General features: G+C 38.2%; 1 protein-coding gene across 1 annotated transcript in view; it reads right to left on the minus strand.

Annotated features, from left to right (window-relative positions):
* Positions 1-1,048: 1,048 nt before the first annotated feature.
* The window catches only part of METTL15 (methyltransferase 15, mitochondrial 12S rRNA N4-cytidine), a 373,387-nt gene continuing 359,681 nt past the window's right edge, over positions 1,049-14,754 (minus strand). Inside the window, exon 7 of the mRNA XM_067038072.1 lies at positions 1,049-1,877. The gene's annotated coding sequence lies outside the window, so the exon portion shown is untranslated. The remainder of the gene's footprint in view (positions 1,878-14,754) is intronic.

The following is a 14,754-nucleotide window of genomic DNA, read 5'->3' on the forward strand; positions in this document are numbered from 1 at the left end:
TCACATTTGGTATCAATTTGTTCTCAGTTAAAAGAGCTTAACCCATAGTGCTGACTTAGGAAAGCAGCAATGTTATAAGAAAGGAGCAGAAATAGGTGAATATCTTTTTAAGTCCTCCCTTGAGGGGAAAATTGTGTTTTATTATGTTTGGATAGTCGTTATATAATTGCCTGGTATTAGGGAATTGGCTGGTTTGTTGTTGGACAGTGCCTATTGGGATTAGAAGGTTCTTTTTTGAAGTATGCAGTTTACTGGTCAGAAGCCTTCAAAAATAAAATACTTTATTACAAGAGCTTTAAACTAAGTAGGATTAAGATGAAGAAAATTAACTCTCTTTCCAATGCATTAGGTAAGATACAGAAAGAATTCCATTAATTCAGGTTTAACATGAGAAATACAGCAGATATAAAAGTTATTTTTTAATATAGGTAGAGAATGGGAAATAGCAACGAGATTAAGGAAAATGTAAAAGGGCCATGATTCATATTCAGAGGTTTTTACTAGTTCTTCTCATGAATGTGACAGTTGGCAATTACTTTAAAAGTCTGAATTTTTTAGGGTAAATCAACTTCATGCTTGGAAAGATTTATTCAAGATGGGGAATTATCATAAGATGCATTATAACTTTACTGACTAGATGAAAAAAGCTGAGTAGGTCTCTATTAAATAACAGTAACGATAGTAAAAAAAAAATAGTACCACATCTCATATCCATTGCCTTTTTTTCCTTGCAATGACCTAGTGAGCACCGACTCCCTTCCTCAGATCTCAGTTCAATTATCACTTCCTCAGGGAGACATTCAAACACATTGATTAGGTCAAATCCCCTTCTCTCTGCCTACTGCCCTCACCCTCATGATAAGCTTTTAAAGCATCATGCTTCTCTCCTTGTTGGAGTTAGCAAAGTTGCAACTTTACATTTATTTGTGCATTTCTTCGACAAATGTCTATCTTTCCACTAAAGTATAAGCTGCCCAAGGACACAGACTGGTTTAGCTCTCTGATTAGTCACCAGCCTCTAGTACAGTGCCAGGCAAGCAAGAGGTACTCAATGCTTATTTGTTTATTGAACTATGAATGAATAACCAGGCAAGGCAACTGTGAGATTAATGTCATATTACAAAGTAGTTAATAAACTCAAAAACTCCAGTTAGCTAACCCAAGGTAACACAGTCACTTAGTAGCAGAGTTGGGTGAGACTCAACCCCTTGTCCTACTTTCTTTTCCCAATGTGTCTTATCAGAAAAATTTTAACCAAAGCATTATGACTCAAATCAGTACAAGTATAAACTAACTAACCAAATTTGTTTTCCATCACAGTAGTAAAATAAATCAAGTGACCATCAGCAATATTCTAGGTGAATGATTATTTGCAAAGTAAAGTTAAACATCATTCAACCAAATGAAAATATCTCCTCAGAAAATTTATATTTATTTTTTTAAAAAGAGGAGAAAGGGATTGTATTTTATAAAGTCTGCATCTGCTTAGGTGTAAAGAGCAGACACTTCCTAAAATAAGTAGATCAAATAAATAAAAACAGGGTTTTGATTTTCTTTGCTGTTCTTTAAACAATAACATACATGTTTAGTTTTGATCACTTGATCTAACAGACAAGAAAATCATGATGCAGAAAAGAGAATTAAATTGCATGAAGCTTGCGTTAGGGCTTGTATTAATTTGCTAGTTTGCTTGGGCTACTGTAACAAATGCCACAGACTAGGTGGCTTAAACAGAAATTTATTTTCTCACTGTTCTGGAGGCTAGGAGTCCAAGATCAAGGTGTCAACATGGTTTATTTTTTCTGAACCTCTCTCCTTGGTTTGTAGATGGCCATCTTCTCCATGTTGTTTTCACATGGTCCTTCCTCTGTGTGTGTCTGTGTCAAAGACAAAGAAAGAATCTTGAAAATAGTAAGAGAAAAGTGACTCATCATGTACTGGGGAGTCTTAATAAGATTAACAGCTAACTCCTCATCAGAAGCTATGAAGGCCAGAAGTCAGTGGAATAACATACAAACTGCTTTTTTAAAAAACCCCAAATTTTAAATTATAAGAAAATTCTATGAGCAATTCTATGTCAAAAAATTAGATAACCTAGATGAAATGGGAAGTTTTCTAGAAAGATACAAGGTACCAAAATTCTCACCATAAATTTTGAAGTCCTTTATGTTCTTGTCCATACATAGTAGTCTTATCTATCATCATATCCCTTTTAGCTTATTATACCTCAATTAGCCTGACTCTCATTCAGTTCCTAGCATCATGGAGTACACAATGCTCTATTCCTTCAACTTGTTGATTGTTCCATTTTATCTTTGAAGACTCACTTTAAATGCTATTTCTGCAAAGACAATTTCTTGAACTCCTTATAAGTAACTACTTATTAATGTAATACTATCTGCTTTACCAAAGACAATTTCCTTCATGATACCTTTCCCTCAAATATATACTTGGTAGGTTCTAATTTAGTTTCCAATCAGTTCTATGTTCAAATAACTATGTCCAAACTTCTTTCCTAGAACAAATTCACAAGGCTGATTTGGGTCTTTGTTTCTGAGCTCCCAGGGCAATATATCTCAACTTAATAGTACATATCTTGAGACCAGATGAAATTAAAAATTTGGGTGGGAAGGCCGCACACCCTTAAATCTGATCTTCACTCCAGAGTAGTGTATAAATCAGACACTGCCACTCAAAACCTCTCTAGATCTCATGTATTACAGTTGGGGTTTTGAAGCAGAATTTTTTAGATGACCTAAATTTGAGATTCTCAATATTCCCTTATTGTCTGACAACTGTCCAGTTATTTCAGGATTTATCTTTATTTTTCTTGATGAAAGGAGGAAGTAAAAGCCAATTTACATGATTATTCTGAGTCTTTCCAATGACATCCCCTAGAACAGAGTTTCTAAACCACAGCATTGCTGACATTTTAGATCAGATAATTATGTACTGAAAGGGTATATCCTACACATTATTAGATGTTTAGGAGCATTCCTGGCCTCTACCAACTACAAGCCTGTAGTATCATCTTCATCTCCAGTTACAACAAAATGTCTCTAGACATTGCCAAATGTCACAGGGGTACAAAGTCACCCCCAACTGAAAACTGAAACAACAGGCTCAATAGGCCCACGTTATGCCTTCAGGTTATCACAGGCAATATGTTTACCAAATATTTGTTCAAATTTATAACATGGGCCTCCATTTTTTGAAACTCAAAAAAAGGTTTCCTGACTGCCTAACATAGAGTCAGAGTTTCTTGACTGCCTAACACGTTACTGAAAGGTCAATATCACCTATTTTAAATATTTATTATAAATGGCACCACATTTCAAGTTTATGTGGAATCATAACTGCAGAATTAGTTTCTGTACAATAATTCTAGATTCAGAATAAACGAATACAAACATTTGTATATTGTGACAAAACCCAATTTAAATTCATTTCTTACATGTAAAAATACAATTCTGGTATTTGGTGGGTAGCCTTCTATGTGGGAATTTAGAAAACCCAGCTGCTTTCAATGTGTGGTTCTGTCACTTTTAACACATAGCTTCAAGAGTCACCATGTTTATGTGTTTCAAGTCATAAGCAAAAGAACATGGAGTATTATATAAAGGAGAGTGTTATGGGCTAGACTGGGATACAAGGAAATAGGTTTGATGATTACTCTCAGTGTCTGCTACTTTTACTCATCATCATTATATCCTCTCATTGTACCTTGTGCTTTTTTTCTTCATGTCATTCATCATAATTATAATAAACTAAATATTTGAGCAGCTGTTAGTTTAGTATCCAAATTGTCTCAGGGGCAGTACACTCCATAAAGACCAGAACTAATCCATCTTATTTGATGCTGTATCTCCAGATCTAGCAAAGTTCTGGGCATTTAGTACTTTCTCAATAAAGCTTTGTTAAATGAATGAATAAAAGAATAAATAAATAGATGAATTAATATCATAGATATGGTACTTGATTTAAATATAGTCTAGTAGGTCTTCACAATAGTGTATTATTCTTTGCCAGACACAGATCTGGACATTGGTCAACAAGAGATAATGGCTGGCAGAACAGCAGAATATCCTAATGAGGGACGGTAAGGATGGTGATGCAAGAAGGAAGCAAAACTTAGAATTCAGTGCAGTAGTCAAGAGCTTTCCCTCCTGATTACATGATCTCATGCTTACCCTGCTTAGTTGGAGTATTTACAGCTGGTTCTGATCTCCACCTTATGGTGAGGAGAAAAGGGGCTCTTTAGTTCCCAGGGCCCAGGTTTTACTGATCCTGTTGGATCCTGAGGCTCCTTCTGCTGCCTGAGATGGTTAATGATATGTGTCAACTTGGCTGGGCCATGGTGCCAAGATATGTGATCAGACATTATTCTGGATGTTTCTGTGATGCTGTGTTTGAATGAGATTAACATTTAAAATGGGAGACTTTATGGTGGTCAGATTGCCCTCCGTAACATGGCTGGCCTCATCCAATCAGTTGAAGACCTACATAAAACCAAAGACTGACCACACCTAAACAAAAGGGAATTCTGTAGCAGAGGGCCTTCAGACTTAAACTGCAGCCTTGGGTCTTCTTTGGGCCTCAAGTCTGCCCCGCCCACCCTTCATTTATTGGACTTGTCAGCCTCCATAATCATGTGAGCCAATTACAAAAAATAAATCATACAATATCTTATTGGTTCTGTTTGGTGGTAAAGTCAAACACACTGCCCATGTAGAGTGTAATACACTGTAATACATTGATTCCAGAGGTCACTCTAAATAACAGTATTGCCCTTATACTTTACAAGAATACCTACTTTCAAAGAGTTTGCATAGAGTTGCACTCATGTCTGAAATGGAAAGTGGTCTCTAAAACTGTAGGTATTAGATTCCACTTATCTATTCCCAAATTTATTTATTTTACTTGGTTTTAAGCCCCTTGAGGGCAAACACTATATTATATCCATCTTTGTATTCCTAGCATCCAGCCAATAGTGAAGATTTTAGAAAGTGTGTTGAATTAAATAAATAGACGAATGAATGACTCAATACTTATGTGTTAAAATATAGGTCTCAATGTAGATTAAATTAAATGAGATCAAGAATATAAAGCATTTATCAAAATGCCTGGTCATAGCAAGAATGCATCTAACATTAAGTTTCTGTTTTTTGAATGTGTATGTCAGAGATATAATTTCCTTCATTTCCATAGTTTTCTATTTTAACATCTTTATTGGAGTAGGATTGCTTTACATTGTTGTGTTAGTTTCTGCTGTATAAAAAAGTAAACCAGCTATACTTATACTTATATCCCCACATCCCCTCCCTCTTGTATTTCCCTCCTACCCTTCCGATTCCACCCCTCTAGGTGGTCACAAAGCACCGAGCTGATCTCCCTGTCCTATGCGGCTGCTTCCCACTAGCTATCCATTTTATATTTAGTAGTGTATATATGTCAATGCCACTCTCTCACTTTGTCCCAGCTTACCCTTCCCACTCCCCGTGTCCTTAAGTCCACTCTCTACGTCTGAGACTTTATTCCTGTCATGCCTGTAGGTTCTTCAGAACCATTTTTTTTTAACATTCCATATATATGCATTAGCATACAGTATTCGTTTTTATCTTTCTGACTTACTTCACTCTGTATGACAGACTCTAGGTCCAACCACCTCACTACAAATAACTCAATTTCATTTCTTTTTATGGCTGAGTAATATACCATTGTACATATGTGCCACATCTTCTTTATCCATTCATCTGTCGATGGACACTTAGGTTGTTTCCGTGTCCTGGCTCTTGTAAATAGTGCTGCAATGAACATTGTGGTACATGACTATTTTTTTTTTAACATCTTTATTGGAGTATAATTGCTTTATAATGGTGTGTTAGTTTCTGCTTTACAACAACGTGAATCAGTTATACATATACATATGTTCCCATATCTCTTCCCTCTTGCGTCTCCCTCCTTCCCACCCTCCCTATCCCACCCCTCTAGGTGGTCACAAACCACCTAGCTGATCTCCCTGTGCCATGCGGCTGCTTCCAACTAGCTATCCACCATACGTTTGGTAGTGTGTATATGTCCATGCCACTCTCTCACTTCGTCACAGCTTCCCCTTCCCCTTCCCCATAACCTCAAGTCCATGCTCTAGTAGGTCTTTGTTTTATTCCTGTCCTACCCCTAGTCTCTTCATGACATTTTTTTTCTTAGATTCCATATATATATGTTAGCATACAGTATTTGTTTTTCTCCTTCTGACTTACTTCACTCTGTATGACAGACTCCAGGTCCATCGACCTCACTACCAATAACTCAGCTTCATTTCTTTTTATGGCTGAGTAATATTCCATTGTATATATGTGCCACATCTTTATCCATTCATCTGTTGGTGGACACTTAGGTTGCTTCCATGTCCTGGCATTAATCATTAGAGAAATGCAAATCAAAACTACAATGAGATATCATCTCACACTGGTCAGAATGGCCATCATCAAAAAATCTAGAAACAATAAATGCTGGAGAGGGTGTGGAGAAAAGGGAACACTCTTGCACTGCTGGTGGAAATGTAAATTGATACAGCCACTATGGAGAACAGTATGGAGGTTCCTTAAAAAACTACAGATAGAACTACCATACACCCCAGCAATCCCACTACTGGGCATATACCCTGAGAAAACCATAATTCAAAAAGAGTCATGTACCAAAATATTCATTGCAGCTCGTTATGGTTTCCTCAAGGTATGTGCCCAGTAGTGGGATTGCTGGGTCATATGGTAGTTCTATTTTTAGGTTTTTAAGGAACCTCAATAGAGTTCTCCACAGTGGCTATATCAATTTACATTACAACCAAGAGTGCAAGAGGGTTCCCTTTTCTCCATATCCTTTCCAGCATTTTTTGTTTGTAGATTTTTTGATGATGGCCATTCTGACTGGAATGAGGTGATACCTCATTGTAGTTTTGATTTGAATTTCTCTAATGATTAGTGATGTCGAGCATCCTTTCATGTGTTTTTTGTCAAACTGTATATCTTCTTTGGAGAAATGTCAGTTTAGGTGTTCTGCCCATTTATGGATTGGGTTGTTTGTTTTTCATATTGAGCTCTATGAGTTGCTTGTATGTTTTAGAGTTAATCCTTTGTCAGTTGCTACATTTGCAAATATTTTCTCTCATTCTGAGATTGTCTTTTTGTATTGTTTATGGTTTCCTTTGCTGTGCAAAAGCTTTTAAGTTTCAGTAGGTCCCATTTGTTTATTTTTGTTTTAATTTCCATCTCTCTAGGACGTGGGTCAAAGAGGATCTTGCTGTGATTTATGTCATAGAGTGTTCTACCTAGGTTTTCCTCTAAGTTTTACAGTGTCTGGCCTTACATTTAGGTCTTTAATCCATTTTGAGTTTTGAGGAGGTATGGTGCTAGGAAGTGTTCTGATTTCATCCTTTTATATGTAGCTGTCCAGTTTTCCCAGCACCACGTATTGAAGAGGCTGTCTTTTCTCCATTGTATATTCTTGCTTCCTTTATCAAAAATAAGGTAAGCAGATGGGCATGGCTTTATCTCTGGGTTTTCTATCCTGTTCCATTGATCTATATTTCTGTTTTTGTGCCAGTATCATACTGTCATGATTACTGTACTTTGTAGTATAGTCTGAAGTCAGGGAGCCTGACTCCTCCAGCTCTGTTTTTCTTTCTCAAGATTGCTTTGGCTATTCGGGGTCTTTTGTGTTTCCATACAAACTGTGAAATATTTTGTTCTAGTTCTGGGAAAAATGTCATTGGTTGTTTGATACGAATTGCACTGAATCTGTAGATTGCTGTGGGAAGTATAGTCATTTTCACAATGTTGATTTTTCCAACCCAAGAACATGGTATATCTCTCCATTTGTTTGTATCATCTTTAATTTCTTTCATCAGTGTCTTATAGTTTTCTGCATACAGGTCTTTTGTCTCCTTAGGTAGGTTTATTCCTAGGGATTTTAATCTTTTTGTTGCAATGGTAAATGGGAGTGGTTCCTTAATTTCCCTTACAAATTTTTCATCAGTAGTGTATAGGAATGCAAGAGATTTCTGTGCATTGATTTTGTATCCTGCTACTTTAACAAATTCATTGATTAGCTCTAGTAGTTTTCTGGTGGCATCTTTAGGATTCTCTATGTAGAGTATCATGTCATTGGCAAACAGTAACAGTTTTACTTCTTCATTTCTGATTTGGATTCCTTTTATTTCTTTTTCGTCTCTAATTGCTGTGGCTAACACTTCCAAAACTATGTTGAATAAGAGTGGTGAGAGTGGGCAACCTTGTCTTGTTCCTGATCTTAGTGGAAATGGCTTCAGTTTTTCACCATTGAGAACGATGTTGGCTGTGGGTTTGTCATATATGGCCTTTATTATGTTGAAGTAAGTTCCCTCTATGCCTACCTTCTGGAGAGTTTTAATATAAATGGGCGTTTTATTTTTTCAAAAGCTTTTTCTGCATCTATTGAGATGATCATATGTTTCTTATCCTTCAATTTGTTAATATGGTGGATCACATTGATTGATTTGCATATTTTGAAGAATCCTTGCAATCCTGGGATAAACCCCACTTAATCATTGTGTATGATCCTTTTAATGTGCTGTTCGACCTGTTTGCTATTAGTTTGTTGAGGATTTTTGCATCTATGTTCATCAGTGATATTGGTCTGTAGTTTGCTTTTTCTGTGACATCTTTGTCTGGTTTTGTTATCAGGGTGATGGTGGCCTTGTAGAATGAGTTTGGGAGTGTTCCCCTCTCTGCTGTATTTTGGAAGAATTTGAGAAGGATAGGTGTTAGCTCTTCTCTAAATGTTTGATAGAATTTGCCTGTGAAGCCATCTGGTCCTGTGCTTTTGTTTGGTGGAAGATTTTTTTTTTTTTTTTTGTGGTACGCAGGCCTCTCACTGTTGTGGCCTCTCCCGTTGCAGAGCACAGGCTCCAGACGCGCAGGCTCAGCGGCCATGGCTCACGGGCCCAGACACTCCGCGGCATGTGGGATCCTCCTGGACCGGGACACGAACCCGTGTCCCCTGCATCGGCAGGCAGACTCTCAACCACTGTGCCACCGGGGAAGCCTCTGGTGGAAGATTTTTAATCACAGTTTCAATTTCAGTGCTTGTCATTGGCCTATTTATATTTTCTATTTCTTCCTGGTTCAGTCTCCGAAGACTGTGCTTTTCTAAGAATTTTTCCATTTCTTCCAGCCTGTCCATTTTATTGGCATATAGTTGCTTGTAGTAATGTCTATGATTCTTTTTATTTCTGCAGTGTCAGTTGTTACTTCTCCTTTTTCATTTCTAATTCTGTTGATTTGGGTCTTCTCCCTTTTTTTCTTGATGAGTCTGGCTAATGGTTTATCAATTTTGTTTATCTTCTCAAAGAACAAGCTTTTAGTTTTATTGATCTTTGCTATCATTTCCTTCATTTCTTTTTCATTGATTTCTGATCTAATCTTTATGATTTCTTTCCTTCTGCTAACTTTAGGGTTCTTTTGTTCTTTTTCTCTAATTGATTTAGGTGTAAGGTTAGGTTGTTTATTTGAGGTATTTCTTGTTTCTTGAGGTAGGATTCTATTGCTATAAACTGCCCTTTCAGAACTCCTTTTGCTGCATCCCATAAGTTTTGGGTCATTGTGTTTTCATTTTCATTTGTTTCTCGGTATTTTTAAATGTCTTCAGTGATCTCTTGGTTATTTAGCAGCATATTGTTTAGCCCCCATGTGTTTTTATTTTTTACAGCTTTTTTTCCTGTAATTGATATCTAGTCTCATAACATTGTGGTTGGAAAAGCTACTTGATATGATTTCAATTTTCTTAAATTTACCAAAGCTTGATTTTTGACCCAAGACATGATCTATCCTGAAGAATTTTCCATAAGCACTTGATAAGAAAGTGTATTCAGTTGTTTTGGGATGGAATGTCCTATAAATATCAATTAATTCCTTCTTGTTTAATGTTTCATTTAAAGTTTGTGTTTCCTTATTTATTCTCTGTTCTGTTGATCTGTCCATTGGTGAAAGTGGGGTGTTAAAGTCCCCTACTATTATTGTGTTACTGTCGATTTCCCTTTATGGCTGTTAGCATTTGCCTTATGTATTAAGGAGCTCCTAGGTGCTCCTAGGGTGCATAAATGTTTATAATTGTTATATCTTCTTCTTGGATTGATCCCTCAATCATTCTGTACTGTCCTTCTTTGTCTCTTGTAATAGTCTTTATTTTAGTATATTTTCTCTGATATGAGAATTGCTACTCCAGCTTTCTTTTGACTTCCATTTGCATGGGCTATCTTTTTCCATCCCCTCACTTTCAGTCTGTATGTGTCCCCAGGTCTGAAGTGGGTCTCTTGTAGACAGCATATATGTGGGTCTTGTTTTTGTACCCATTCAGCTTGTCTATGTATTTTGGTTGGAGCATTTACATTTAAAGTAATTATAGATATGCATGTTTCTATTACCGTTTTCTTAATTGCTTTGGGTTTGTTTTTGTAAGTCTTTTCCTTCTCTTGTGTTTCTTGCCTAGAGAAGTTCCTTTAACATTTGTTGTAAAGCTGGTTTGGTGGTGCTGAATTCTCTTAACTTTTGCTGTAAAACTCTTAATTCCTCTGTCAAATCTGACTGAGATCCTTGCTAGGTAGAGTAATCTTGGCTGTAAGTTTTTCCCTTTCATCAATTAAAATATGTCCTGCCACTCCCTTCTGGCTTGCAGAGTTTCTGCTGAAAGATCAGCTCTTAACCTTATGGGGATTCCCTTGTATGTTATTTGTTGCTTTTTCCTTGCTGCTTTCAATATTTTTTCTTTGTACTTAATTTTTGATAGTTTGATTAATATGTGTCTTGGTGTGTTAGTTCTTGGATTTATCTTGTATGGGGCTCTCTGCACTTCCTGGGCTTGATTGACAATTTCCTTTTTCATATTAGGGAAGTTTTCAATTATAATCTCTGCAAATATTTTCTCAGTCCCTTTCTTTTTCTCTTCTTCTTCTGAGACCCCTATAATTTGAATGTTGGTGCATTTAATGTTGTCCCAGAGGTCTCTGAGACTGTCCTCAATTCTTTTCGTTCTTTTTCTTTATTCTGTTCTGTGGTGGTTATTTCCATTATTTTATCTTACAGGTCACTTATCCATTCTTCTGCCTCAGTTATTCTGCTATTGATTCCTTCTAGAGAATTTTTCATTTCATTTCTTGTGTTGTTCATCATTGATTGTGTGCTCTTTAGTTCTTCTAGGTCCTTATTAAATGTTTCTTTTATTTTCTCCATCTATTTCCAGATTTTGGATCATCTTTACTATCATTACTCTGAATTCCTTTTCAGGTAGTCTGCCTCATTTGTTTGGTTAAGTGTGTTTTTACCTTGCTCCTTCATCTGCTGTGTATTTCTCTGTGTTCTCATTTTGCTTAACTTACTGTGTTTGGGGTCTTCTTTTTGAAGGCTGCAGGTTGGTAGTTCCTGTTTTTTTGGTGTCTGCCCCTAGTGGGTAATGTTGGTTCAGTGCGTTGTGTAGGCTTCCTGGTGGAGGGGACTGGTGCCTGTTTTCTGGTGGATGAGGCTGGATCTTGTCTTTCTGGTGGGCAGTGCCACATCCGGTGGTTTGTTTTGGGATGTCTATGAACTTAGTATGATTTTAGGCAGACTCTCTCCTAATAGGTGGGGTTGTGTTCCTGTCTTGCTAGTTGTTTGGCATGGGGTGTCCAGCACTAGAGCTTGCTGGTCGTTCAGTGGAGCTGGGTCTTAGCATTGAGATGGAGATCTCTGGGAGAGCTCTAGTTGACTGATATTATGTAGGGCCAGGAGGTCTCTGGTTGTCCAATGTCCTGAACTCGGCTCTCCTACCTCAGAGGCTCAGGCCTGACACTAGGCCTGAGTACCAAGAGCCTTTCAGCCACATGGCTTAGAAGGAAAGTGAGAAAAGAAAGAAAGAAACAAAGAAAAAAACAAATTAAATTAAAATTTTAAAATAAAACAATTTTTAAATATTAAAATAAAAATAGTAATAAAAAAAGAAGAGAGCAACCAAACCAATAAACAAATCTACCAATGATAACAAGCACTAAAAACTAAACTAAGATAAACATATAAATCAGATATTTGTCAGTTGCATACAGCAAACCCCAAGTCCACAGTTGTTCCCAGAGTCCACCGCCTCAATTTTGGGATGATTTGTTGTCTATTCAGGTATTCCACAGATGCAGGGTACATCAAGTTGGTTATGGAGAATTAATCCACTGCTTCTGAGGCTGCACAGAGAAATTTCCCTTTCTCTCCTTTGTTCTCACAGCTCCTGGGGTTCAGCTTTGGATTTGGCCCCATCCTTGAATGTAGGTCACCCTCTGGCATCTCTTCTTTGCCCAGACAGTAGCTGGTTAAACGAGCGGCTGATTAGGTGTCTCTGCCTAACTCTGGCTGGGGGGAGAGAGGGGTATGGCATGTGGGGCAAACCTATGAGGGCAGGGGCCAGGATGATGTTGCAGCAGCCTGAGGCGCACCGTGTGTTCTCCCAGGGAAGTTGTCTCTGGATCATGGGACCCTGGCAGTGGTGGGCTGCACAGACTCCTGGGAGGGGAGGTGTGGATAGTGACCTGTGCTTGCACACAGGATTCTTGGTGGCTGCAGCAGCAACGTTAGCATTTCATGTCCGTCTATTGTGTCTGCACTGACAGCCAAGGCTTGTGCCAGTCTCAGAAGCTCGTTTAGGCAGTGCTCTGAATCTCCTCTCTTTGAGCACCCAAAACAATGGTCTCTTGCCTCTTTGGCAGGTCCAGACTTTTCCCCAGACTCCCTCCCGGGTAGCCAAGGCACACTAGCCCCCTTCAGGCTGTGTTCACACAGCCAATCCCAGTTCTCTCCCTGGGTTCTGACCTCTGAAGACAGAGCCTCAGCTCCCAGCCCCTGCCCACCCTGGCGGGTGAGCAGACAATCCTCTCGGGCTGGTGAGTGTTGGTTGGCACTGATCCTCTGTGCGGGAATCTCTCCACTTTGCCCTCTGCACCCCTGTTGCTGTGCTCTCCTCCGTGGCTCTGAAGCTTCCCCCCCACCCCACCCCCATTTCCACCAGTGAAGGGGCTTCCTAGTGTGTGGAAGCTTTTCCTCCTTCACAGCTCCCTCCCAGAGGTGCAGGTCCCATCCCTATTCTTTTGTGTGTGTTTTTTCTTTTTTCTTTTACCCTACCCAGGTTCGTGGGAGTTTCTTGCCTTTTGGGAAGTCTGAGGTCTTCTGCCAGCGTTCAGTAGGTGTTCTGTAGGAGTTGTTCCGCATGTGGATGTATTTTTGATGTATTTGTGGGGAGGAAGGTGATCTCAACATCTTACTCCTCTGCCATCTAACATTAAGTAGTAATATCTGTTACAGGCATACCTTGTTTCATTGCACTTCACTTTATTGCACTTCACGGATGCAGTGGGTTTTGGTTTTTTAAGGTTTTTCTGTATCACAAATTGTAGGATTTTGACAACTCTGCATCAAGCCAACCTATCAGCACCATTTTTCCACCAGCACTTGTTCGTTTTATGTCTCTGTGTCACATTTTGATAATTCTCATGCTATTTCATGCTTTTTCTTTTTATTATATTTGTTATGGTGATTTGGGATCTGTGAACTTTGATGTTACTATTTTAATTATTTGGGGGCACAAGGAACCATGCCCATAAGAGATGGTGAACTTATTGATAAATGGGTATATTCTGACTGCTCTACCTATCTGCTTCTGTTCCCTCATCTCTCTCCATCTTCTTGGGTCTCCCTATTCCCTGAGATACAACAATATTGAAATTAGGACAATTAATACCCCTATAATGGCCTCTAAGTGTTCAAATGAAAGAGAGTCACATGTCTCTCACATTAAATCAAAAGATAGAAATGGTTAAGCTTAGTGAGGAAGGCACACCAAAAGCTGAGATATGCTGAAAACTAGGTTTCTTACTCCAAACGCTTAGCCAAGTTGTGAATGCAAAGGAAAAGTTTTTGAAGAAAATTAAACAAGCTATTCCAGTGAATGCATGAATGATATGTGAAACAGCCTTACTTCTGACATGGAGAAAGTTTTTAGTGGTCTGGATAGAAAATCAAACCAGTCACAACATTCCCTTAAGACAAAGTCTAATCCATAGCAAGGCCTTGACTCTCTTTAATTCTATGAAGGCTGAGAGAGGTGAAGAAGCTGCAAAAGAAAAGTTTGAAGCTAGCAGAGGTGATTCACAAAGTTTAAGGAAAGAAGCTGTCTCCATGACATAAAAGTGCAAAATGAAGCAGCGAGCACTGATATAGAAGCTACAGCAAGTTATCCAGAAGATCGAGCTGAGATAATTAATGAAAGTGGCTACACTAAACAACAGATTTTCAATGTAAACAAAACAGCCTTTCAATTGGAAGAAGATGTCATCTAGAACTTTCATAGATAGAGAGGAGAAGTCAATGCCTGGCTTCAAAGCTTCAAAGGAAAAGCTGACTCTCTTGTTAGGGGTTAATGCAGCTGGTGACTTTAAGATGAAACCAATGCTCATTTACCATTCTAAAAATCCTAGGACCCTTAAGAATTATGCTAAATCTACTCTGCCTGTGCTCTATAAATAGACCAATAAAGCCTGGATCATAGCACAACTGTTTACAACATAGTTTACTGACTATTTCAAGTCCACTGTTGAGACCTACTACTCAGAAAAAGGATTCCTTTCAAAATACTACTGCTCATTGACAATGTACCTGGTCACCCAAGAGCTCTAATGGACATGTACAAGACTAATATTTCCAAGTC

This window comes from Kogia breviceps, chromosome 7, assembly GCF_026419965.1.
Source record: "Kogia breviceps isolate mKogBre1 chromosome 7, mKogBre1 haplotype 1, whole genome shotgun sequence".
Taxonomy (NCBI): Eukaryota; Metazoa; Chordata; class Mammalia; order Artiodactyla; family Physeteridae; genus Kogia; species Kogia breviceps.